Source organism: Octopus bimaculoides, chromosome 6 (assembly GCF_046866305.1).
Source record: "Octopus bimaculoides isolate indiv1 chromosome 6, ASM4686630v1, whole genome shotgun sequence".
NCBI classification, from domain to species: domain Eukaryota; kingdom Metazoa; phylum Mollusca; class Cephalopoda; order Octopoda; family Octopodidae; genus Octopus; species Octopus bimaculoides.
The window spans coordinates 115,549,496-115,576,251 of record NC_142933.1 but is presented as its reverse complement, the minus strand read 5'-3'; the positions used below and the strand labels follow the sequence as shown (position 1 = coordinate 115,576,251).

The following is a 26,756-nucleotide window of genomic DNA, read 5'->3' as shown; positions in this document are numbered from 1 at the left end:
ATGGGAAAATGCACATATCTACAAAAATAAAAAAAATCTATTAGAGTTAAATGATCAATATGCTAAGTACAATAAATATTCTCACAGATCAAACAGAAGACAATAGAAAAAGTAGAAAAAGATCATAATTAATGTATTTATGAAAAGGAGCAAAAGAATACATCTTTAAGATAAAGGTTGTAGGCTGTGTGGATTTTTCTGATACTTTCTAAAAACCCGGCAACGTTGCTAGTATCTATATAACAAGGAAGTGCACATGTCAGAAAGTGTCGAAATTGTTATGCTATTCAGTTAACAGCGGACGAAGGGAATGGGCTTGTATCCGTTTCGTTTCCTTAGTTTCTTCTTTTTTTTTTCTTTTTTCGTTTTCCTGCCACATTTTTGTTTCGTTTCCTTTTGCAAACCTTTTTTCATATATATATATATATATATATATATATATATATATATATATATATACACAGAGAGAGAGAGAGAGAGACAGACAGAAAGAGAAAGAGAGAGAAAGTAGGAGAGAAAGAGAGAAAGTGAGAGAAAGACTGGCAGACAGGTAGTTAAATAGATGTGTGCGTGTGTGAGCGTACGTGTGTGTGTGTGTGTGTGTGTGTGTGTGTGTGTAAATATATAGTAATCCTGTATGTAGATACTAAAAAATTCTCTCTTTTCTCTCCGTTGCAAATATACTAACGTTCTACGAAGAAGAAAAGAGTGAAAGGAAAGAGAATAAAAAAAAACATGTTCGGTGAATTTCTTCCAGACTGTAATTATTTTCCATTTATAAGAAATATATCACTTCATAGAATATTTCTTTAATGAATCTCAGGTTATATCATACTGACAGTTTTTGAAAAGAATGAAATAGCGCTAGGCATGCGTACATACATTCATACATACTTGCATAAATACACATACACACACAGGCACATATATATATATATATATATATATATATATATATATATATATATATATATATACGTACATATTCATATATTTATATTAAACATACATACATTCATAAAACATACATACATAATGGAATTTCTCATCAATTTCGACGTATGAGATATCAACAGTTTTTTTTTCTTTTGTTAGACTACCTACACAGATGATTTGTTTTCAGTGGTGGAGGCTTATGAACAACATATCTCAAGCTTTTCTATTGAAGTTCTCCATTTCCTGAGTTAATTAACTTCGTCCTGGTAGGTTAAATGCACAGCCAGAAATTCGCACGTTTTCACGCATACATACATACATACATACATACATGTGGATGACTTGAAACTTTATGCAAAGAATGTGCACGAGATGAAAAAGAGCCTTGACCAAGTTACAACATTCTCAAAGTATGTAGGGTTGAAGTTTGGTCAGGATAAATATTGTTATATGGTTGTGAAAAGGGGGAAACCTGTAAACCAGACTAGCAATATCTCCATCAATGACTTGACTGTTTCCTCCATATCTGATGAAGAATGTTACAGGTATCTAAGGGTGGATAAAAACATATCTCAAAATGGCACCTGTAACAAAACAGGTGTCACTAAAGAATATTATAGCCGAATAAAGAAATTTTGAACCTCAGAACTCTCTGCATTCAATAAAGCAGTGGCCCACAATGTGTTTGCAGTGCCAGTACTCATACCAATATTTGAGCTGTTTGATTGGACGCTTGGTGAGATCCGAGCAATTGATGTGAAAATCCAGAAAATTCTAACAAGCACACATTATTTCCACATAAACAGTGACGTAGACCGCCTCTAACTAAAACGAAAACAAGACGGCAGAGGTTTAATATCGAACTAAAATGCCTTTGAATGTCGTGTCATATTCCTCCAGCAACATCTATCAACCACCAAGTGTTGAAGTATATCCCTTGGCTAAGTTTGCATACATGAGGCTCATAACATCCTTAAGCAGCATCCCTTGTCTGATAACCTTAAATACATGCCCAAATAAGTCGCAGAACTCTACTGCAACATATCATCAGATGAAAGGACGAGCATATATGAGCAGAAGATCATGCATGGATATGTTATTAGAAAGATCCGAGATAATGGTAACATTGGTCATCAAAGCAGTCTATCATGGACCAATAACCGAATTACTCTCGCTTTGAAGGGTTTGAAATCCAGGAAAAGGAAATATCAACCAAATATTTGATTACAAAAGGGATAGAGATGTAGGACAAGCAGTAAAATGTGACAACTGATGCAGACTTTGTGGAGTTAACACCGAAGACATCACTCACATCATAAGCAGTTGTCCGAAAATGTCATCATGGTATTGGTTGGTTGGCACTCCGTCGGTTACGACGTCGAGGGTTCCAGTTGATCCAATCAACGGAACAGCCTGCTCGTGAAATTAACGTGCAAGTGGCTGAGCACTCCACAGACACGTGTACCCTTAACGTAGTTCTCGGGGATATTCAGCGTGACACAGTGTGACAAGGCTGGCCCTTTGAATTACAAGCACAACAGAAACAAGAAGTAAGAGTGAGAGAAAGTTGTGGTGGAAGAGTACAGCAGGGTTCACCACTATCCCCTGCCGGAGCCTCGTGGAGCTTTAGGTGTTTTCGCTCAATAAACACTTACAACGCCCGGTCTGGGAATCGAAACCGCGATCCTATGACCGCGAGTCCGCTGCCCTAACCACTGGGCCATTGCGCCTCCCATTATGGTATTATGCCTGTAGCAATTACGAGTGACCGAATATATGCTTTAACATACTCTCACACATACATGGTGATAGATAGATAGATAGATAGATAGATAGATAACTCACGTAATTTTCATTTCTTTTCGGGTTTAACTCATTAGAAATAAAGAATGGAGCCAGACTATGCTTTGAAGAAAGGAATTTTTTTTATGAAGTGCTACTGGAAATTTGAAAAAACATTTTTCGAATTAGAAATATGTTTGAAGTGGATGGAGCCGTTTGAAATGTCGACAAGAAACCTTCCGCAAGACTACGCACGTCGATGTGCTCCACAAAGCAAGAAAGGGTGTCAGAAATGTATTGCCAGAGTTCAAGAAAATCTGTGTGACAAACGAGTCGTGAGAAAGGAATTTCATAATCTAGCGTCCATCATATTTTGCAGCGCTGCCATTGCAAGAGCTACATTCTAAAAATCGGTCATAGTCTCCATGAAAATGATCAAGACCGAAGAGTGAAATTGTATAAGTGGTACTTGGGAAGATGTGTAGAAATTGTACACTTTCGAACAAAGATTATTTAGAGGGATGACGCTACATTTAGATTAAATGGCTCAATTAGCCGCTACCATTGGGCCTGAAAACACGAATATGACGGAGGAACATCACATAAATCTACCAGAAGGTACAGCATGATGCGGTTTATCATCAAAAGGATTAATTGAACTTTTCTTTTTTGATAGTACAGTGACTGGTCCCATTTACTTGAACTCGTGCCAAGAATTCAAGAGGACTTTGAAAATATGGATCTTTATTTCCAGCAAGATGGAGCACTCTCACACTACCATAGAAAAATGAAGGGTCTACATTGATGAAATTTTGTCAGATAGGTGTATTAGCCGAAGAAGTTCAGGAGAATGCCTTCCGCATTTACCTAACCTCACACCACTAGACTTCTTTTGTGCGGATGCTTGAAAGATAAACATTACAGTACAAAACTGGTAACAGTCTACTAATTGAGGCAACCCTTTAACAAGAACGCGCAGGAATACCGAACGAAATGTTTCCAATGCAATTTCATTACTTCACGTGACCAACGCACACAGACTCACACACAAACTATCCTCCCTTAACACCGTCGATAGGTTCTTGACAAATGCGACTAAATTAAAGGACGTAAAGCGAAACCAATATTAGAACAAAGCTTACACTCCTACAGTACATTCCCACTGTTTATTTCTAATGTATTTTATTCCTAGTCACAAACCCACCAACAAACTCTAATCCAAAAGCCTGAGGCATAGTTTTCTTCGAGTTTGTGGCAAACACTTGCACCAACTTTCTGCTATCAGCATTCCCCAAAAGTTTAGCCTCAAAATACTTCCTAATATTAAAGCTTCAAAACACTTTCTAATATTAAGCGTTGAAGAAAGGCAGTGAAGCTGGCAGAATCTTTGGCACACCGGGCAAAATGCTTCGCGGCATTTCGTCCGTGTTTATGTGCTGAATTCAAGTTCTGTTGAGGTTGACTTTGTCTTTCATTCTTTTGGAGTCGCTAAAGTAACTACTAGTCGAGTATTGGGGTGTATGTAATCGACTTACCCAACCACCAAAATTATTGGCCTTGTGCCAAAATTTGAAACCAATATTAAAAAAGTTGAAGAAAAATATCAGCGGGTGTGTGGTAAGAAGTTTGCTTCCTAACCACATCGTTCCGGGTTCAGTCCCACAGCGTGGCACCTTGGGCAAGTGCCTTCTTCTATAGCCCCAGGCCGACCAAAGCCTTGTGAGTGGATTTGGTAGACGGAAACTGAAAGAAGCTCATCGTGTATATATATATGTGTATATATATTTATGTGTGCGTATCTTCGTGTCTGTGTTTGTTTCCCCCAACACACACACACACCATCGCTTGACAACCGATGTTGGTGTATTTACGTCACCGAAACTAAGCGGTTCGGCAAAAGAGCCCGACAGATTAAGTACTAGGCTTGCAAAAAATAAGTCCTGGGTTTGATTTCTTCGGCTAAAGGCGGTGCTCCAGCATGGCCGCAGTCAAATGACTGAAACGTGTAAAAGAGTAATATAAATTATTCACTAAAAGAACAAGTCCAAGATTTGTTGTCAAGCATTATTCCTTTGCCTCTCTCTTCGTATAACTCCTTGTAGCCGTTGTATCCACTTATAAATTGTTTGCTTTTGAACTTATCTCTCTATGAGGATTTTTTTTTCAGGGAAAATGGTCATAACTTTAACTAAAACTGGAAAACCTCAAACAAATCATAAGTTGTTAAAATTCATAATGTTTTTTTTTGTTTTTGTTTTTTTCGTTTGCATCTTCACTTTTATCATCTTCAGCACATTGCTATTCTCTCCCCATGATGTCCTCATTAGATATTTCCTTGCCGTGATATTTTAGTAACTCCACTATTTTATATTTTAAATACTGTCATACCGTAAAAAGAGTTACATCTCCATGAAGTAGACAGTAGACTTTCAAAAGTTGTATCTGAGACGACGTTTGCTAAATATTTTTTTTTTTAAATTGAATTACTAGTAACATTACCCATCATAATTTATTTATTTCTTCATACTTTACTGAATTGAAAATGCAACATCTTACCAAAAAAAAAAAAAAAATTGGGAAAATAAAAGCAAATAAAAATTCACTTTGACAGGCGTATATTTTGTAAATTTTTATGTTGGTGTTATATTATTTCACATCTACATTGTGACGAAACGCTAAATGAAGGTTGTAGTGTGCGCGCGCGTGTGTGCGTGTGAGTGCGCACACGCGTGAATGTGTGTGTCTGTGTGCACGTGCGTGTGTGTACACAAATGTTGATTGCGTCGAGCAAATGAGAAATAAGTGTTCAATACATGTTATAGAGTATATGTTTTATTAAAACTAAATAATATATGTCGTGATTCAAGTTTCATGCCACAACGATCTTAAGACGAGAGTTCACGCCTGAAGATTACAGTGGCGGAAAACTCGAGTTGCGAGATAAATATTTAGTTTCACTGATATGTACATACATGCACAAATAAACTGCATGCATGCATGTATCTCTCAGTCTATATATATATATATATATACATGTGTATGTATATATGTATGTATATATATATATATATATATATATGTATGTATGTGTGTATATATATATATATATATATATATATATGTATGTATATAAGAAATATATAGAGAAATATATAGAAATAAGAGCTAAAAAAACATACAGTTATGTGCTTTGACTACAGCATTAAAGCATTTTAGGTCTTATTTCTAGCAATGTGTGTGTGTGTGCGTGTGAATTAATGGACCTTCGGTAATTTCGGTTATGAATATTCAGTTGCTCAATTAACAGCTTTGCTGTTTATATATATATATAATATAAATTGGACATGGGCAATCGTTGTATTCTTTCTTGTCTTGGGATTCACAGCCAAATGGCTGGGTGGATTCGTGTGAAAAATAGCACACACGTGGAGACGAGTGCATAGATTGGAATGCGGTTTGTATTTTTTTCCCTAGCCCCATACTGATAAAATCGATTAAAACTCTTTCTAATGGAATTCCCCTGTTTCTTCCGTCATTAAAACAACTAGTTGCTCATACAGCCGGCATATACTATTTCGCTAGCAACAAGGGGAGTACAGGATGACAGTCAACCAAAACTTTTGCAATGCTGTCTCACTTCTTTCACCTCTTTGTGGGGTTAATAATCTTAATCTTTAGTTAGTTTCTCATTCAAACTACAAAATAGGCAGAATTGTCGGATTAAGACAGTAGAGTGTTTTGAGGGAGATTTGACTGCTATTTCTACCAGGTCTAGCTACCATGTAGAGGTCTGGACTTAATTTTCATTCACATATTTGCATTTCAAAAATTTAACATAATTTTTTCCATAAATCAACTATCGTAAACACATACACACGCGCAAGCACGCACACAAACACGCACACACGTCCATTTCATATATCTTCTTTCAATTTCTGCTATCTCCAAATAAAATTTTTGCGGATACAACTGCTTACAAAAATAGGAATTAATGTATAATTTCTCCCTATGTTCATAATTAAATCAATGTTTTAATGATTAGGCAGAGGTCCATTATAATAGCTCTCAGAAACAGACTACGTACAAATTCGTTCTTCGAAACTCCTGAAGTTGTTTTCTGACAAGGGAGGGGGAGGGGTCAGGAAATTTTCATACAGCTGGAGGCTCCAATCGAAACAGGGGACCCGAAATGATAAGGTTGAGAAATGCTGTTATAGATTATGCCTAACCGAAATTGATCACAGCCACATCATTCAAACAGACCGGGTGAAACCGGGCTTAGCTGCTAGTAGACACACACACATATATGTATATATATTATTTTGTTTAAAAGAGTTCCAACACTGTCTGTTTTTTATGTTTTATTTATATTCCTGCAGAACCAATGTGGGGTATAGAATATGGAATATACAATATATAATATAATATACAATATATAATATAAAATAAAATAAAAATGGATGGCACCATGAAAGAAAGTATTGAATGTAGATGAAATATTGAGTGTTCAATATAAAGGATCAAATATATAAATATATAAATATAAATATAAATATGAATATATAAAGGCGACTCGAGTTTCAGGGCTATTTCCCTTCGTCATGGCCGGTATGACAGACTTTAGCAGACTATATATATATATATATATATATATATACTGATAGTGACTGTAGTCGTCCGAAAACACCGTTCGAGAATTCCTTATAGTGATAATCAGTTTCGATAATCTCCGTTTTCTCATCAGTAAGAACTAGCTCGACTTCGGCAGATTCCGGACTTAATTCTCTATCAGAATATGTTTTCATCATAGAAATCTATGGGTGATTTTGCGAATCGCTAATGTGCATACAGAGAATTAATGTTCCACCGAAAAGGAGAACTATAATTGTCACTAAGTGTGACTAAAGTGTTAGAAACACCCACATTGCTAGAAATGGTTACCTAGGATTTCATGACCATAAAGCGCTTAGCCGCCGGCCATTAGGGTCTGACGAGACGTATGTAAAGCGAAAAGCTTTATGGACTCAAATGGACTGGGTAACCCTATAAACTGGCTATAACTATCTTTATCTAAATACTCTACTGTTCTATAACTTAGAGTGTCCTTCTCTCTCGGATTTATGATTTACTGATGATATATATATATATGTGAGTGTGTGTGTGTGTGTGTGTGTGTGTGTGTGTGTGGCAGACATCAACCTCATTGTTGATGACACCCAGAATCAGCACGGTTGCTGGGAACTTAGTATGCATGACTGTTGGAAGCATTTGTTGATCCTTCAGTTTACCTTTTGGTAGCAATTTCAGTTTTTCTCACAAAGCATTCCAACCTCTTGTGTGTAGCGAGCATTCCAACCAAAGTGTGTAGCGAGCACTTTGTACGGATCGAACGATTCTCTCTTGTCACATCGACATAAACTGGTCCCTCCGCGTAGCATGCAGCTTGTCTTCATGCATAACTCTTCTAATGGTGCATTCTGAAACTTTGAGGTCCTTTGCAATGACTCTGATTGATTTTTCTGGGTTTTTTAAAATCGATTATTTCCTCCACATTTTGTATAAAGTTGCATGTTCTGATGGTATTATGACTCTGTGCATACGTTTTTGCATTTAGCTGCTGATGTCGGATCCCAATCAGCCGCTTCATGCTCCTTTCGAACCATGGCAACGAAGGATCAGGCAACTTTCAGGAAGCGAGTTATCTCTATATCACTATGTTATGCTTTTAAGGCAATGATTACAGCATGCCTCCCCATATGCTGAGTCTGACATTATTTATCTGAAAAGTAAGGTAAAAAAAAAAGAACTTAAGTTAGAAGAAAGTTATAACTCTTGCAAGAGGTGTCCTAAAAAAACTGACACACCCTGTATGTGCGTGTGTGTGTTTGTGAGTGTGTGTGTACAAATTCTTGGAATAAGCTAAACAATGGCGATCAGTGACGTAGAAGTGCTTGGGAGAAGTAGCAGGAATATAGAATCGATCATTCTGTAAATTCGTTTGAGTTGGAGTGGACGTCTAGTGAGAATGAGTAATAAAAGACTTCCTAAGCAACTTTTGTATGGTGAGCTGAAAGATCGAAAAAGGGCAGCGCATAAACTCAAAACGAGGTTCAAAGACTTCCTTGGAACTGCTTTGATACAAACAGGAATTTCAGATGTTGATTGATTGAGAGAGAGAGAAGCACAAGACTGATATAGATGGAGGAAGAGAAGAGAGTGCACAGTAATTGCTCGAAGCTGGAGAGAGAATGAAACACGAGAAGATCAGAAGAAAGCTTAGAAAGAATGAACCAGTAGCAAATGAATGAATATTGGTTTTTACGTGTGTGATTTGTAGGAGGCAATGCTTAGGACGTGTAGACCTGGTTAGCCATCAAAGAAGCCACAGGAATCGATCCCTTGTAGATTATGCGCCAACAATTGTCAACAGAACTTGTGCAACCTGTGAAAAGGTTCCGTTTAATTGGTGGATTAAAAAAATATGTCAAAAGGCTTTATACTGTAGCATCGGTTCCTTGTACCAGCCGGTACAACTCAGCATTATGCAATATGTGAAAATCTTTGGCGGGGCTGAAGAGTCATATAAGGGCCTCATATTGCATTATCAATGACTCATTTCAACGAGTCTTTCTAGCAGTGGTTTTGCTCGTATATGAGCAAGCAACCACTACTGTATATACACGTGCATATATATGTATATACAAACACATACACACATATGTATGTATGTATGTGTGTATAGGCGTAAGCGTGGCTGTGTAGTAAGATGCTTGCTTCCCAACCACATGGTTCGGGGTTCATTCCCGCTGCATGACAACTTGGGCAAGTGCCTTCTACTATAGCCTCGATTCGACCAAAGCTTTGTGAGTGGATTTGTTAGACGGAAACTGAACGAAGTCCATCGTATACATGTGTGTGTGTGTGTGTGTGTGTTTGTCCCCACCATCACGTGACAACCGATGTTGGTGTGTTTAAGTCACCGTAACTTAGCGGTTCGGCAAAGAGACCGATAGGATAAGTACAAGGTTTACAAAGAATAAGCTCAGGCGTTGCTCCAGTATGGCCACAGTCAAAGTGACTGAAAGAATAAAAGAATATCTATAGATAGATAGATAGATAGATAGATAGATAGATATCCTACATCTTAATCTGAATTGTAACTATATAAGAAATCGTTTTTAAATTAAGTATCAAATTGGATTATAACACACACCAAATTAAGAACAAACTAAATATAAATCTAGATAAATTTCCATTATTTCATCCATTCCAGGTGGGTAATAATTGTCTCTTGAACTTCACGCCTATTTCAGATTTTCAACACGGAAATTTAATGGTTTCTTTCGAGTAACTGTCATTTCATCTAAGTCTTTAACCAACGGCAAAATGACTTATACGGTAGAAATAATTTCCTGTCTTCATAGAATCTAATCTAGAATATATTTATTTATTTATTTAATTATTTGTGCAATCAATTTCAAGTGCTATTGGCAGAAGTATCAACGTGCTATGACAAGTGGTGAGATGAGATTCTGATCAGAAAAGTAATAATCACTATTCTAGTATACATGCTTGACAAGAATTTTAATCAGAAATCGAATATTGAAAGAGATATTGTTATATTGAGGTTGTGTCATGTTTATTAATTATGGAACACTTGTACTGATTATTGTTATTCTGTCTTTTAATGTTTAAACGTTTGAGTATTTAGAAAACTAAATAGTTGACGCCAATATATTTTAGCTGTTGGATTTGTAGAGAGAATTTTCTGGAACGCATATACATTAATTCCCATTCTAGCTTCTTGATAAACCTAGATAAGATAAACTTAGATATTTTTCGGCCAAAAATTGACCCAGACCCTCTCTACCCGAGTCATTTTTAAGATAAGTTTTGCGGTATCTTGGCCCGTTCAAGCTGGGAGCTATTGTTAACTTAGATCTATCCAGGTATAAGTAGCTTGTTTGGTATCCATTGAAAAATTTTTTCAGATATCGTTTGAAGGTGATGAGATCTTTTTCTTCTTTGATTTGTTTAGGGATAGTTAAATAAAACAGGGCTTGTTGCAGAAAAGGAATTGCGTTTCAGTGTATTTATGTTGTGAACCTGAATTGTAGAGGGGGAGATATGGCACGGGGTTTCAACTTTGGATGAATTCTGAATTTGGTGTTAAGGTAGTTTGGGCAATGCTGATGGTATGTCCTCCACATTGTGCAGATGATGTAGCACTCATGGTGGCGTTTAAGAGAATTAAGTTTCAATATTTTAAGGTAGTTCCATTAATCAAGACTGGTCATGTCTTGAGTTTAATTTGAAACTAGAAACCCTGCTTTTCAATTCAATAAGCTATATCAAGTAACTCAATCTCCAAGGTTAAGACGCTTCTTCACATTTTTGCCCAAGAAAATTTGAACTACTATGTTTAAATTGCTGCGCATTTTAATCTAGGAGAGTTTGTTGTACGGCTTAATCACATAGTAAATACAAATAGAATCTCAGGGAGACTGACTCCCTGAAATACATATATATATCCCTGTGATATTTTGTTCTACCAGTAACAATAGACTGGCTTTTTATATGAAACTTTAAGGAGGATTGTTTCCCCCATAATCTGCTCCAGAACTCCTTGGCTTGATTTGCATCAGGAGCAACATTTTCCCCATTGTCTCCTTCTACCGTTCGGAAGAATTGCTTCGGGTTATTATTGAACAATCTGTTCTCCTCGAACTGCTTATTTCTATTCACAAATCTTCTGTTCTGGCTTTTTGCCATGATGCTCTGTTTTAACTGCTCTATTACTGCATCAAACCCACTCTTCCGTATTTCATCTCTAATTTTTCGCGGTTGGTCTTTTTTCTCATTGTTGTTGTTATTATTATGATTATTATTATTATTATTATTGTTCAGTAGTTTTATTTTTATAACGTGCTTTCACTTCACTACCGAGCGCAGCTCTTTGTGCCTTAGGTATGTGCTGTGGTTTGCTGTGATGCTCTTATGATTACTGTATTGAAAATATTTTGCGTAGGATGTGTGCAGTGCCCAGTAGTGCAATTTTCTGTATGTTATATATATTTGTAAGTCCTGGTGTTTTTGTTATGTATTTGTCTGAATATTTTTTTTATTATACTAAGGCACCTACTATGATAGGAATTGTTTCTGTTTTTAGATTCCACATTCGAGTAACCTCTATTTCCAGGTCTTTGTATTTTGAAAGTTTCTCCATTTCTTTTAGGGAAACGTTGTCATCTGCTGGTATTGATACATCAATTAGAAAGCATTTTATTATTATTACGTCGTGAACTTCACGACTGGTTTCTCCTCACTCCAGGGGATAAATCTTTCGCCTTTTACTCTCTCTCTCTCTCTCTCTCTCTCTATATATATATATATATATATATATATATATATATATATATATATACTTGTGTGCGTACGCGTGTACATACATGTATATATATGTGTATATATCTTTTATGTATATGGATGTGACAATTTTTTCTAAGCATAACCTCTCACAACTCCAATGTATTTAACTACCATTACATATATACCCCTCCCTCCCTCTCTGACAAAAAGTTCTGCCCCCACCTCTCTCTCTCTCTGACAAAAGGTTTCTCTTATTTATGACAGTAAAATTATTTATTCCATTTTATGGGCATTTTGCAAGTTTATAGTCGTACACTGAATGAAACTAAAATTGTACATTAAACAGGACGGAAACGTATTCACTGTGAGCAGAGCCATAGTTCGAAGAATACTTGACTTCAAACTTAGTAGCGCCTGTTGAAATCCTACCGAGATCGAATTTACCATTCGCCTTCTTAGATCAAATAAGATAGCAGCCAGTCGTGTACAAGGCTTGATGTTAAAATCCATTTCCCTTTTCTTCCACAAATGTATGGCCTTGCGCCAAATTTAAGAAGCAATCAATATATTTTGTATGTTATCGGTTTCTGTTAGAAGTGAATTTATTCTCTTGTCAAACTACTCATATTTTCCCATCTCTCGTGTTCATTTAATCTTCCAGGCCACTCATGCAACAAGTAAATTCTATACTAGAAACAAATAACTTCTTAAAGCATTCAAAAACTCATATCTAGATATTTCGCCGATGCATAGAGCATAAAAATCATACTTTCCTATTAACATTGATAATTTTGTGTCATTTTCTTCTATCCTTCTTGCATTGCACGCATGTAAACACATATAACTTACATAGGATCTATATAAGAAAGTGTTTCTAGTCTTACTCCAAAGCAATTTTGTCATTATAACTCAAGAGATCACGCACGTCAAGCAATCGAAAATCGCGATTTTGACCGAGAAGGATCATATTATCTTTGATGCAGTTTGAACGACAGAATATCGTCTGGTTGTGTAGCTTTACTAAAAAGTACCCGAAGCAAACTATATAATATACCATGTAAAGTACATGAATAAAATTCAATAATTCTGTATAAGCAACTATTTGTAGTATAGTTCTTTGAACAATTTTAGTATTATCAGTAACAACCGAGAAGTTGGAATTTAGATAAAAGTGCAACTTAACGGATTTAAGTCATACCTAGAAGTATTTATATATATAATGGATACTGTATATTCTATGGCAAACCTTTCCGCTTTTGCGTGATTTACCAAACAATATTATTGCTTTATTTTAATAAAGACAGCGAAAATCGTTTGTCTTAAAGGAGATAAAGCTGACTGAAATAGCATGACATAAAGTTTGCAGCCTTTCTGTTCTAATTTCGTATTCCTCTGCTAGAGTTTGGAAAATAAGTAAAGATATTTGGATTTGCATGAAATTAAAAGAAAATTCATAAAAATAACAACAATGAACATTTTTTTTTTTTTTTGCATACTGTGGTGTGATGAAGGAGAAAAAAAAACAAGAAGCAAAAGGCAGAATGAAACGCTGGGACCTTACCTTGTCGACCGTGGCAGAATAAACGATCGCTCCAGATCAAAACACGTCTTCTCCGTAAGCCGAACTCACGCCCACGTGCTCGCTGTCGACCGCGTGTCGCCGACTTCCGGTCTGGCTTCCAACAGAAAAACGTAACTTTACTGACATCGTTGATATAATGAGGCAAAAATAATAACATAGCACATGTTTTGAGAATATAGGTAAGAAAAAAGACAGAACTTTGCATGGAATATAACTGACCTTAATTTATGAGATCAATCAAGGCAAGTTTACATAAATATTTGTGAGAATGTGTATAGTAATCTTCATGTATCAAGTAAATAATGGGAGTTTCAAAGTGGAAAACAGCGAGATGGGAAATAGATTTAAATTTATGGATAAGTTCGTATTTGTAAGCAACAAACTGGCCGATCATTAAAAAATGATTTTAGAAAATATTTCAATCATAGAATATCTGTTCAATTAAAGAAAAATATATGTATCCTTGAGAATATTTGAATAACCAGACGTAGGCTGATTCGATTGCTAAATCAGAAACATGGTTATTTTGTTCAAAGATCAGGTCATCGATTGTAGGAAACTGAAAATTAGTTGCAGAATGAATTATATAAACTTATTTCTTTCTATTCCTTACATTTCAACAAAAATAGACTTCTTCTGATCTTATTGGTAGAATAATACAACAATAATTTCATAGCACGTGGTTTCTGAGCACAGATGTAAGATAGCATAGAAATCAGCATGGAATGTAACCGATCTTTATTTACAAGATTAATCAAGACAAAATTTACATAACGGTGTCTATGAGAAGGTGCAGTTATTTTCATGTTGACTAGATCACGTATCACAGAGATTTACATAAATATTTTCGTATTTTACAAAGTCAATGAAACGATGTTTTATAGCAGGGGCGGACTGAGCCGTTAGTCAATTGGGCACTGAGAGCCTAGAACTCTGAGGCGCCTGCACTCTACATGGTAACTCAACTGACATCAATGTTAAGGGGCCCGGTAAACAGCTATGCCTGAGGGCCCATAATCTTCAGTCTGTCTCTGTGTTATAGAGTTGTTTGCAAGCAAATAAATGGCCATTAGTTTTTTAAAAAAACAGATAATATACATGTATTTAAACTGTCACAAATTATTCTATTCGGAATAGTTTGTAATAATGAGAGAGAGAGAAAGAAAGAGCAAAATAAATCAGCATATCACGACCGCCAGTAACCACAGAGAGAGCCAGAAAAGGCAACCGTTTTACTTCCATTTAAATAGCCAAAGGTGACTCTACAGGCTATCAGTTTTTGTTGGACCAAAATCTCTGATCAGCTTAAATAACATGTGACTATGATGAAACAAAGCTATAGTCTGCATAAGGTCGCTTCAGATTCAACTGACAAACACAAAAAAAATATTAAGTCTGCAGTATCATAGCAATTGTTCCCAAACTTAATTTATATACACTTTTAGAGTAAATAAAATATTTTAGTGCTCATTGTACATCAAGACAAAAATATTAAAAAGGAGTAGTTACATCCCCTAGACAATAAATATAAATGGTTATTCAATAAATGGAACAGTTATAAAAACGAAATTCCATTTGCATTTTTCACATATTAATACAATTTGGTTATTTTTGCAGTGCACCCAACTACATCTCGCAGTACACAAGTTGAGAGCCTTCGGCTTAGGGCTTTATACTTGTTTCACTATTTGTTGTACATATGTAACTTATGTAAAATATTATCTAAAGTGGAACTTCATAAATAACTTAATAATTGTGTCTCTTGCAATTTGAGATTAAGTCATGTTTCTGAGAAATAGAGAAAAAGAAACAAAACGGAATCGATGAAACAGGAAAACTATATATAAACTATAATTGCCATGTTATTGTGTCATTATTATTTTCTTCTATCCACAAAATAAGTATCAATCAATTACTGGTTGAATAAGATCAGCTACAGCCCTCCCTCCGAAGATGTGTGGTCGATGTTAGAACTATTATTTCACCGTTTTGTTAGGTAATCAGTGAGCCCACAATTGGTTTGTAACTCAATTTTTCCAGTAAGTAGGTAAAATAAAGCTTATAGTCACTGGTGTAAAGGAAGAACAAAAAGATCAATTTGGCAAGAATAAAGCAAGTAAACAACTTACAGATTTCACTGATCCCGATATTCCTGTGGGGGGAAAATCCAATGAGAAACAAACGCAAGTTTTAAAAAGAATATTGCTCACCCACAACATTCTCTTCAGATAAGGGAGGCAGCTGCACAAGTGTTGGTAGTTTAGCAACAATGGCTATTACAATGGGCTACAATAGGCAAGTATATATTTTCAAGAAAAAATAGCACATGAAATGTTTTACATTGTTTGCTCTTAATAACACACACTACTGCTTTACCGCAGCTTTGATACTACAGCAGCAAAAACAGGCGTCATTAATACTTTGATAGTCAACTGGACACTGATTCGTGCACGTGTACAGGTGGTCATCAGCCGATACCTGGCCATGGATGCATTCAGCTGCATCATATAGCACTATAAAAAAAGTGGCTTCATTGAGAAAATTAGCTATATAGAACCTACCTCAATCACACCAAGCAGATGCAAACACAAGGAAAATCACGTGATTTAATTCAGGATATAGCATGAACATAGCCGCAGTTATAGATAGACTTGCTTTTTCTTTTAACTTTTTCATAGATACCATAAAATTTTTAATAGAAATACAATAAAGGTTAGTTACAGCAACCTAGGTAAAATAGAATCACAGATTTTTAACCAGAGTAAGAAAACCAGTCAGACTGCATCATCTAAACAGCTTTGTAACTTCAGATATATCATCAACAGTCCTCTAAGTAACAGATGTCTCAAGAAGGCATTAGTGTACAGAGCTGATGTCTCTGACACCAATAGATCTATAAACACATACATCGGCTTCAACAGAAGCACCTTCAACATAGACTCGTTCAGAAACAGAGTAAAACTAATTCAACTTCATGGCCTAAATTCGTCTGGAGCTTGAAGGATTGTGGCGTGAGAAATCTTTCCATAAGATACATAATTTCAGTCAAAGCTAAAAGGTACAATGGATAGGTCAGTAGATGCAATCTATGAGAAGCTTAAAATATTAACTCTGGCAGTGAATAGACACCCTTAATGAAAGGGGGGACTATTTATCTTAGCCTGTATGCAAAACTCTTTACACTCCCCACTCAACAACAAATGCAATACAACTAATGAACACTGACCCCAACTTTTCCAACCCTCAAAAACTTGAAATCTGCCTTACCCCTAAACATCCCCCACCCATCCACGCCTTCATTACATTTACCGACATCTAAAATCCATCACCATAGCACATTATACTAAACCTCTACGTTCCCACACACATCCAACGAAACTAAAGCCACTGTCAACCTCATCAAGTTTACAAACCTCACTCCTTACTCCTTCATCCAACTGAATGTAGAATCTGAAAGTAGGATCAATGACAAAACATTTCCAAACTCACCATAATGGTAAAGTAGCCCAACGAATTCGGTACGGAGAAGAGTTTTGCGCTAAAAACTATATAAACTTCACCATATCAGACTGGGTCCAATTACAGTCCACACTCCACAAATGACCATTTGAACATTTACTGAAATAAAAATTATTATAATTACGAGGTCTGATCAAAAAGTATCAAGACTGTTTCTATGGTAACAGAGCTAAAGTATGCATAGTGAAGCCACCTGACACAGATTGATCTTAAACTCTGTCGGGCATGCACACTAAGTTACAACATTCTTGTTCACTTCTGTTGTTTATAGCAGTACTTGGAAGTAAAATATGTAGAGTGTTGTCAACTAAAAACAAGATCAGGTTTAAATTATGCAAGATTTCCTTGATTGTGTCAAGGAAGGCAAACGCTTTCTGAAAATTGTCATAACAGGTAATGAATAGTGGGTCTATGGACTATGACTCTGAAACCAAGGCAAAAATCAAATCCCACTTGAAGGAACAAGATTTCAAGATGTCAAGGAAATCCAAGAGAATGCAACAAGGGAGCTGCTTGCTCTTTTGAAAAAGAAGTTCAACCAATGGAAATGATGCTGGATAAAGTGTGTTGCTTCAGAAGGGGACTACTTCGAAGGAGATTAAATACCAAAGCTAAATTGATATACGTTGTAGTTTTCTTTTTATCGAACCGGTCTTGATACTTTTTGATCAGATATCGTATATGGACCATTAAAAGAAATGTCAAATTTTCACATATCTTTGGATATTTTATGAGTAATTTTACACATCATTTAAAACTGTACTTTTCTTATTTTATTTAAAGCTATATTTTTCTTACTTTATACGATATAAACGTATTATTGATACCATCAAATTTCTGTTTTCAGCTTCCTCATGCTCAATGCTGAGTAAGACTAAAGCTGGGAGTTTCCCTTGGCGCATTGAAACTCTAAAATATGATAAGATCAATTTCAACTTGTTGAAAGATTACTCAGTATTAGCTATTGAAATAGCAGCCGTGAGCATTATCTAAATAGCTACTATCAAGTTTGGAAGAAAGTTTCTTCCCTATTCTGAACAATAAACTTTTAGGAGTTCCTCACTTTTGGAAATGTGAATGAATCTGAGTGACTTTTCAGAAGCATCATACGATCCAAAATTTCTTCAAACAGCACAAATCTCTTTATATCAGCTCTATAAAACTGTCCAAACTTGAGATGAATTTTCATTAAGATATTTACGCTATGAATACTGTTGCTTTCATCTGAGTCAAGCAGTAATCCTTTTGCATCTGAAAGAATTCCAATTTTGAATCCAAGTCATGGAGACGGACAACTCTTTCATCCAATTCATTATGGAGACGATTCAATAGTTTCTTTCATTATTGTCATCATTTCATCTTATGCAGTTAACCATACATCTTTGGCTTTTTCACCAGGCATTTCTTTCTTCTTACTGGAGTGTCTTTCTATTTGATAGTTTCAACCAGTTTCAATCGATTTGTTGATCAGTGCTTTAAAAAAATAACCTTGACGACTCTTTAAACCATGTGCAGCATTATAACAATTCATGGTATGTTCACAGTCAATCCAAATGATAGCTTTTACCAAAATCAAGCTTTCACCCCACTCCCTGTGTAGATTCACTGATGACTCAGCTTTGGTGGTTCATTTCCTAGAAAATATAAAATCAAACTGAATGTGTAGTGACAACTTTCAGTCTATCAAATAATATGGAAAAAAACTCAAGTCAGGTATCACCTTGAACCTGGAGTACCAGAACATGAACCTTCAATTGTACTAACTGAAAATCAGCCTCTAAGTGTGATGAAGAAGCTCGTATATCTGGATAGTACCATTTCTGATGATCAGAGCACGGACGTGGAGGAGGATTGCCGCACCCAGTCTGCTGGGATCACTTTTAAGAAGCTTGATGAATGATGAAAAACATCAAAACATAAAACTACCAACAAAATGCAAAGTGTTAGGGGCATACAATTTTGTCTGTTGTATTGTTTACCAAATTGTACAAACTCTAACAGTGGTTTCAAATTTTTGCACAAGGCCAGCAATTTCAGGGAAGGGGGAAAGTCATTTAGATCAACCCCAGTACTCAACTGCTACTTATTTTATCGGCCCTAAAAGGATGAAAGGCAAAATTTGAACTCAGAACATGAAGACAGACAAAATGCCTCTACGTTTTTTGCCTGGCATACTAATGATTCTGTCAGCTCACTGCCTTTGTATAGATTCTGACATTGATTTTAAATTTTGATACAATGCCAGCAAGTTCGGGGAGGGGATAAGCCAATTACATCGACCCCAATGTTCAACTGGTACTTATTTTATCAAGCCCAGAAGGATGAAGGGCAAAGTCAACCTCAGCGAAATTTGAGCTCAGAACATAAAGATGGATGAAATGCCACTAAAAGTTTTGTCCAGCATGCTAACAACTCTGCCACCTCGCTGCCTTTGTACAGACTCTAATGTTGACAAATCAAAAAGCTGACCAGCTATGAATTATATCATTTATGATCTATAATGATAATTCTTAGCAAGATGATATATCCAACCAAATGATCCTAAAGCAAGCTAATATGCCTCATATAGAGTCAATCCTACAAGAATTCCATAGGATTTGCATGGAAACACTAGGATCGCCAAGGCCATTCTCTCTGATGAGTTAAAGTGTAAAAACCATAGAAACAAGTGCTGAAATGTTATTTTAGAAATAGGATCTAGTAATGATTTAATGAAACTAGTGGCCTAACTATGACTATACAAGAGAATACAGCAGCTGACGATGAATAATGATGGAGAGGTGTTTTATTCAGATAAACACTACCAGATGTATACTTTTGTACTTGTGATACAATTTAAATTAAATCAATTTAATTTAAATAATTATGTAACACAGTTTTGTAATTATACATTTGGCGATATTTACCTTAAAGAAACAGCTGTCAAGCACAATTAAAGTGTGGGCTTCATGTGAAATTTATGCTTTTATGCTATATATATATATATATATATATATATATATATATATATATATATATATATATATATAAACAAATAATAAATGAGTATATGCATATATACGTACAGGTATGTGCATACTTGCATCTAACTGTATATATAGGTGCATATCTGGGTACAGGACATTGCAAACAAAACGTATACAAGAAAACAATAATAACCAGAGTACAGAAAACACACAAGCCACATAGAGAACATTTTCCTTCATCAACTACCCCCGTTTTAACACCGGCGTTTCGAAGAGGTGGGTAGTGAATGTGAATGTGCATGTGAGTGTATGTGCGTGCGTGCATGTGTGTGTGTGTGTGTGCGTGCATGCATACATATATACATACATACATACATACATACAAACATACATACATACATAAAATACATTCATACATACATACATGCATGTATGCTTAATACTGTCATAGATGTCTGGAAAAAATTGACGAGATGGTCATGACTGAAACAACATCTTTGTTATCGCTATCATTCGATGATCATCAAACGCAATCAGCACTTTGCCTCATCTTTCATCCTTCATCTTGTTTGGTTTTGTGCCATTTCTCATTCTTGTAAAAAAAAAAAATTAAAAAAAAAAAAGATAAACAACTGATAAAACTAATTCATCAATCAGGCTATCCAATATTTTGAACTTCCACTTCATGAGAAACCGTATCTCTAACAAATCATTGAGAAATCTCACCTTAGCTTTTATTGGTTATTTGATAACTTGCTCTTATATCATAGCATAGAATATATTCTAGAAAATGTGCGAATTTCAATTTTAGAACTTGACAAATACTGCAAAGGTTGTAAATTGGACAGGATATTTGAGTGGTTAGGAGAATTTATTAAACTGTCTTTGTTACTAAATTTGAATAACGGAAGAAATAATTATGTCTCAGTACCTGAATATTATTTCATTTTTCAAATGATTATAATCTTTATCGTAAGTGGTGACAAAAGAAACGTCGTGTCCTTTTACATCAATCACATTTATAAGGCAAAGATTTAGTTCATTTTCCTGCTGTGCTCACTTAATGATCTCAGCTGTATTTTTTTCTTTTCCTTCAACTTTTTTTTTATTTCTTTTTCCTCTCTTCCTTCAATTTTACTTTCTTTTTCCTTAGTTTTCTGTTAAGACTCTGTGGCTGTCTTCCCCATTTTCTGCATCAGCTCTTTTCGATTTCTTTGCTTTTTGCAGCATAAAATTAAAAATAGCAATTCTATCACCTAACTACTTGAATTTGTGGTCTGCTTTTAGAGACGATGGCGTCTGAAGAGAGACAAGTTTCACTCCATTATCTGTCAACCCTAATCAGATTGCCCCAAGAAACAGTAACTTTCTGTCAAAAACTATTCAGAATTTTAAAACTCTATATGTAATTGCACATTCGTTTTCCATCTTTCCAGATTACCATTATAACCTTTGATGGATGTATAATCTACTGTAAACGGTGCAAATTTTCTTTTTTATTTTTGACTTGCCTTTCCTTCTTTTTTTCTTTCTTTCATTCATTCTTTACTAACAGAAATCTTAAATATCCAAAGCAGTTGTCATTTTCCCATCAATTTTTTCCAGCTGATGAAATTATCATCTCAACTTGGAAATTTAGTTCTTCCATCAGACAGACACCTACCTGCACCTACTGTCATCTATTCAAATGTGTAAGGACATTTACATGGAGATTTCAATACATGTGATTATTTCAATGAAATTCTTTACTGCCTTTGAATACTTTATTAATGAAAGATGCACAAATGACCAAGACAGCAGAGCAGTGGATATTCATCCAAGGTGTCTGGGTTTCATATCCTGTCACCAGCACTATGTTGTATCAGAGCCTAAGACATTTACATTTCAAATGACAAAATCTCTCTTGTTGAAAATTTGCATTGCAAATTATTAAAAACTTGTTGCTGTCATCAGTGCCAATATTAAATTTGTCAGGTTTACAAACAGCTTATAATGTTAATCACCATATTTAATGTTATAAGCATTAAAATATATATATATAGGGGTTGGACAAAATAATGGAAACATCTTAAAATTTCAAACATTTATTTTAATATGGGGTAGGACCGCCTTTGGCAGTAATTACTGCTTGAATTTTATGAGGTATGGACTCGTACAAAGTTTGAATTGTTTCCAAAGGAATTTTTATCCATTCTTCAGCTAAAACAGTCTCCAGTTCTTGTAGCGATGATGGTGGAGGATATTGACTCCTTACTTGTTTTTCTAAAATGCACCATAAATGTTCAATAACATTGAGATCTGGGGACTGTGGTGGTTTGATAAGATGTTCAACTTCACTAGAATGTTCCTTGTGCCATTCAGTAACAAATTTAGCAGTGTGAATTGGTGCATTATCCTCCTGAAAGATTGCATTTCCCTTCAGAAACAGTTCTGCAACCATAGAATGAATTTAATCAGATAAAATGCTTAAATAGTCTTGACTGTTAATTCTGCCATGAAGGGAAACCATTGGGCTGGCGGATTTTCATGATATAGCCCCCCAGATCATCACAGATCCTCCTCCATGTATAACAGTTGGAAGAAGGCAGTCTGGGTCAAATTCTTCTTTTGGCTATCTCCCCACATATATTCAGCCAGTGGTTGGAAATAAGGTAAAGGATGACTCGTCCAAGAAAATAACTTTCTTCCACTGCTCTAGGGTCCAATTCTGTAGGATTTTACTCCACTCTAAATGTAATGTTTGTTTTTGAAAGTAAAGGTTTTCTGATTGCAACCCTCTCATGAAATCCAGCTTTGTGCAGCTCCCGGTGAACAGTTTTTGTGGAAACTGGGTTCTTGAGGTGGTCATTAAGCTCTGAGTAATTTTGGGAGCTGTACTTTTGTGATCCTTTCTAACAATTCATGTAGGTGTCCAATGGACCCTATCTGAAAGTTTTGGTTTTCTTCCAAAGTTTTGTTTCAACGAGGAGGTTTTTCCCTCTTTCTCAAAGGTTGTTACTACTTTCAAGACAGTACTTCTTGATACACCAAACATTTTGGCTGTTTTTGTTACGCTAGCTCCTGCCATATGAGCACCAACAATTTGACCTCTTTGAAAGTTTGATAGATCTGTCATTTTAATGAATTTTAATTACCTTTTTCTAATGATATCTGAAAAAAAAAAACAGCAATTTTAGCAAAACATATTAAGCAACACTAATAATAAATCAAAAAACATAAAAATAAACAAGCTTTTGATGGTTTTATAGATATTTCAAAATTATGATGCTAGGTGTTTCCAGTATTTTGTCCAGCCCCTTCACACTTACTTTGTTCTTTCTACTCTTCTTTATTTCATTCCCCCTCTCACATTTCCTGGCTTTCTCTTCTTTCTCACTTTCCCTCCCCTTTCACTTCACTCTGTCCCTTTCCTTTTTTCTTGTCCCTCCTTAATTCTTCTACCCCTCTGCCTCTTCTCTCTCCACATGACCAGTATTCGGCCAAGCCTGACTTTTCTTTCTTAGTTCAACTGCCATCCGTGCAACATCTATATTCCTCCCTATCCCTGTAATCTCTTATGTCCCTGCTGTAAGGCTTCACTTCCACACACACCAGCTTAATTTAATTCATCCTTAGTCGAAAGACACCTGTTGCTAATGTCTTTTATTTGCATTTGTATTTGTGTAACATTTCTCCATTTTTTCCGTCGTTGTTTTCGTATACATTCGCTACTTTCTTCTAAGGAATCTAGTGCTCTTAGCTTAGTTTTTCCTTGGGGCTGGCCAAATTGGAGCAATCTCAAGTGTAACCAGCCAAAATTGCAAAGATAATTTGGAACTTGACTGAAGAAAGAAAACTCCGAATGACCCGTCCTTATTATTTTTTTTTTTTTGTATAGTCTGTCTGGATGTTTTGTTGTCTCATTTTTGTATCATCTAACTGTCTGGATGTTTTACATTCTTGTCTCATTTTTGGTATTCCTTTATATATATATATATATATAAGTTGAAATTATGTGGTGAGGCAAAAACAACATTATCTCAATGATTTATATTATTTTAATCAATTCAGTAAGTATGAAAGATAACTCTGAACTTGTTTTGGTATAATTAAACTTCTTCAGTGAAGCCTAGTCTTCACCATACTTGTTGAAGTAAGGATAAGAAAGCCACTACATATATGTACAATACTGTATGCATGTAGGCTTGTGAAATTAACATTATCTCAATGAGTTATATCATCTTAATAAATTCAACAAGTACAGAAGACAACTCCAGGCATGTTTCAGTATTATTGAACCTCCTTGGAGAAGCCTAGACTGTATCATGCTTGCTGAAGTAATGATAAGACCACTCTGTAGATGTACAATACAGTATGTAAGTAGGCTTGTAAAATTAGTATATTTAGAACAACAGAATCCTTGATGTTAATTACAGTATTAACTTGGTTATTTTTTAGGGTAAGGTTTGAACAAGTACAATTCCCTCAAGACACACTATATGAAGACAAAGTCTTCATAGGTGCCTAATATGTTATAATAACTGGACAAGCCTGATACTTCTTGAGGAGCTTCTTAAAGCCAAAACGGCTGAATAATAATATTCTAAAGAGTTCAATATGTATTTAAGCATTGATTCAAATGACATTTGACATTTAAGCTAATGGAGAATAAATCAGAGAAATACCAGACTGAATATCAGACTGTTTGAATATATCAGTCATGCTGGACAGTGAAATCAATAAGGACATTTCAATGGAGATATCGAAAGAGAAATACCAAACAGTACATCAGTAATTTTAAAGTTCATACTTTTTCCAATAAGTCATCTATATAAATTAGGTTAAAAACAAAAACAAGGTTCATTGCATCAACACATTCATATTAATGATATCTAATATATAGCTGAGGCCACACATATGAGAAAGGACACAGTTGATTAAACCAGCTCCAGTTCTTTACTGGTACATTATATTTCTAACCCCAGAGTGATGAAAGGTAAAGTTCGTCTCTGAGGGATTTGAACTCAGGACATAAGATGCTGGAAAAAATATTATTAAACAGTTTATCCAGCTCAGGATTCTGCCATCCTAAATAATTGCTTTTAACATAAGCACATGCCCTGAGATTTGAATGGATGAAGTCAATCTGTTAAATCAGACCCGGTACCGAACTGGTAGTTTATTTTACTTTTCGCTGAGAAGTGTAAAATCAGCTTTGATGTGATTTGAACTCCAAATGTAAAGAGACCACAACTAAATGCCATTAAATATTTTGTCCAACATTCCACCGATTCTGCCAGTCTAACATGCTTAGAAACATTTTATTAGCAAACTAAACATAGGCATGGCTGTGTAGTAAGAAGTTTGCTTCCCAACCATATGGTCTGGGTTCAGTCCCACTGCATGACACCATGACTAGGTGTCTTCTACTACAATCCAGGGCCAACCAAAGCTTTATGAGTGGAATTGATAGATAGAAAGACATGGGGCTATGTTGTAACTATCTTACTGGAGTTCAAAAGTTTTCTTGTTTTATGGAGAGAACATGGCTCAAATGAGTATCTGTTTAGGATACAATTTCATTGGCAGAAGATGATCACGTGAATAGGCTTTGTAGTCTTTGTAAGTTTACTAGGCCCAAGTCCATCAGTTAATGTTACATGACAATATTTTTTGCCCAGAAAGTTAAGACTGACATGGTTGAACAAACCTGTCTAGTGACAGTCCCAAACAATCAGGGCTCTCTAAATTTAATCTGTCAAGTGTTAACCTGGACAGAAATTGTTTGTATGTAGTCAATAAATATTGCTAGATTTCCTTTATTGTGTATGGGTTAGTGTTTGTGTGGCTTGTTAATGTTATTCCAGCCATGGTTTGTGTAAATATATATATTTGAGTAGGGGAGGGGGGGTACATACAAAAGTTTCTAAGCCTATTCACGTGATCATCCTGTGCCAATCAAATTGTATCCTAAACTCGAGCTATGTTCACTCCATAAAGACAAGAGCATTTTCAAACTCTGATCAGAAGCAAGATGGCTATAGCATAGCCCCATACTTTTCTATCCCATTTAACTTTATCAGGTTAAAGACTCACAATGTATTTTCAACTTCTTATGTATGTATGTATGTATGTGTGTGTGTATATATATATATATATATATATATATATATATATATATATATATATATAGTTATCGCCAAGCCAACATGGCAGTCCCAAAATTAGGACGAAAGCTGCCGTGAATTAGCTCCAAGAAGCCATCGCCTCTAGCTAGCTATGTGACACACGAAACCTGTGTCCTTTATAACCTTCGAACAGGGGAGGTCAGCAGTGTCCCCCTGCTGGTTTGGCATCTGCAGACTAGACTAGTTTCAGGGTGTTGCCCCTTGTCAATGCAGAGTAGCCAAGCCTTAGCCAGGCGGCGCTGCTGACTATCTGCTCGAAGGTTATTTATCTAATTTCAGTGGAATCCCCCGGTTATTTATCTAATTTCAGTGGAATCCCCTGTTCGAAGGTTATAAAGGACACAGGTTTCGTGTGTCACATAGCTAGCTAGAGGCGATGGCTTCTTGGAGCTAATTCACGGCAGCTTTCGTCCTAATTTTGGGACTGCCATGTTG

At 35.6% G+C, this 26,756-nt stretch overlaps 1 long non-coding RNA gene across 1 annotated transcript; it reads right to left on the bottom strand.

Moving 5' to 3' along the window:
* Positions 1-7,242: 7,242 nt before the first annotated feature.
* On the bottom strand, positions 7,243-15,497 carry LOC149135384 (uncharacterized). Its single transcript, XR_016242134.1, has 2 exons — positions 13,649-15,497; positions 7,243-8,497 (listed from the first exon to the last, which is right to left on the bottom strand). It is a non-coding gene; the product is annotated as an uncharacterized LOC149135384 (long non-coding RNA).
* Positions 15,498-26,756: the final 11,259 nt, after the last annotated feature.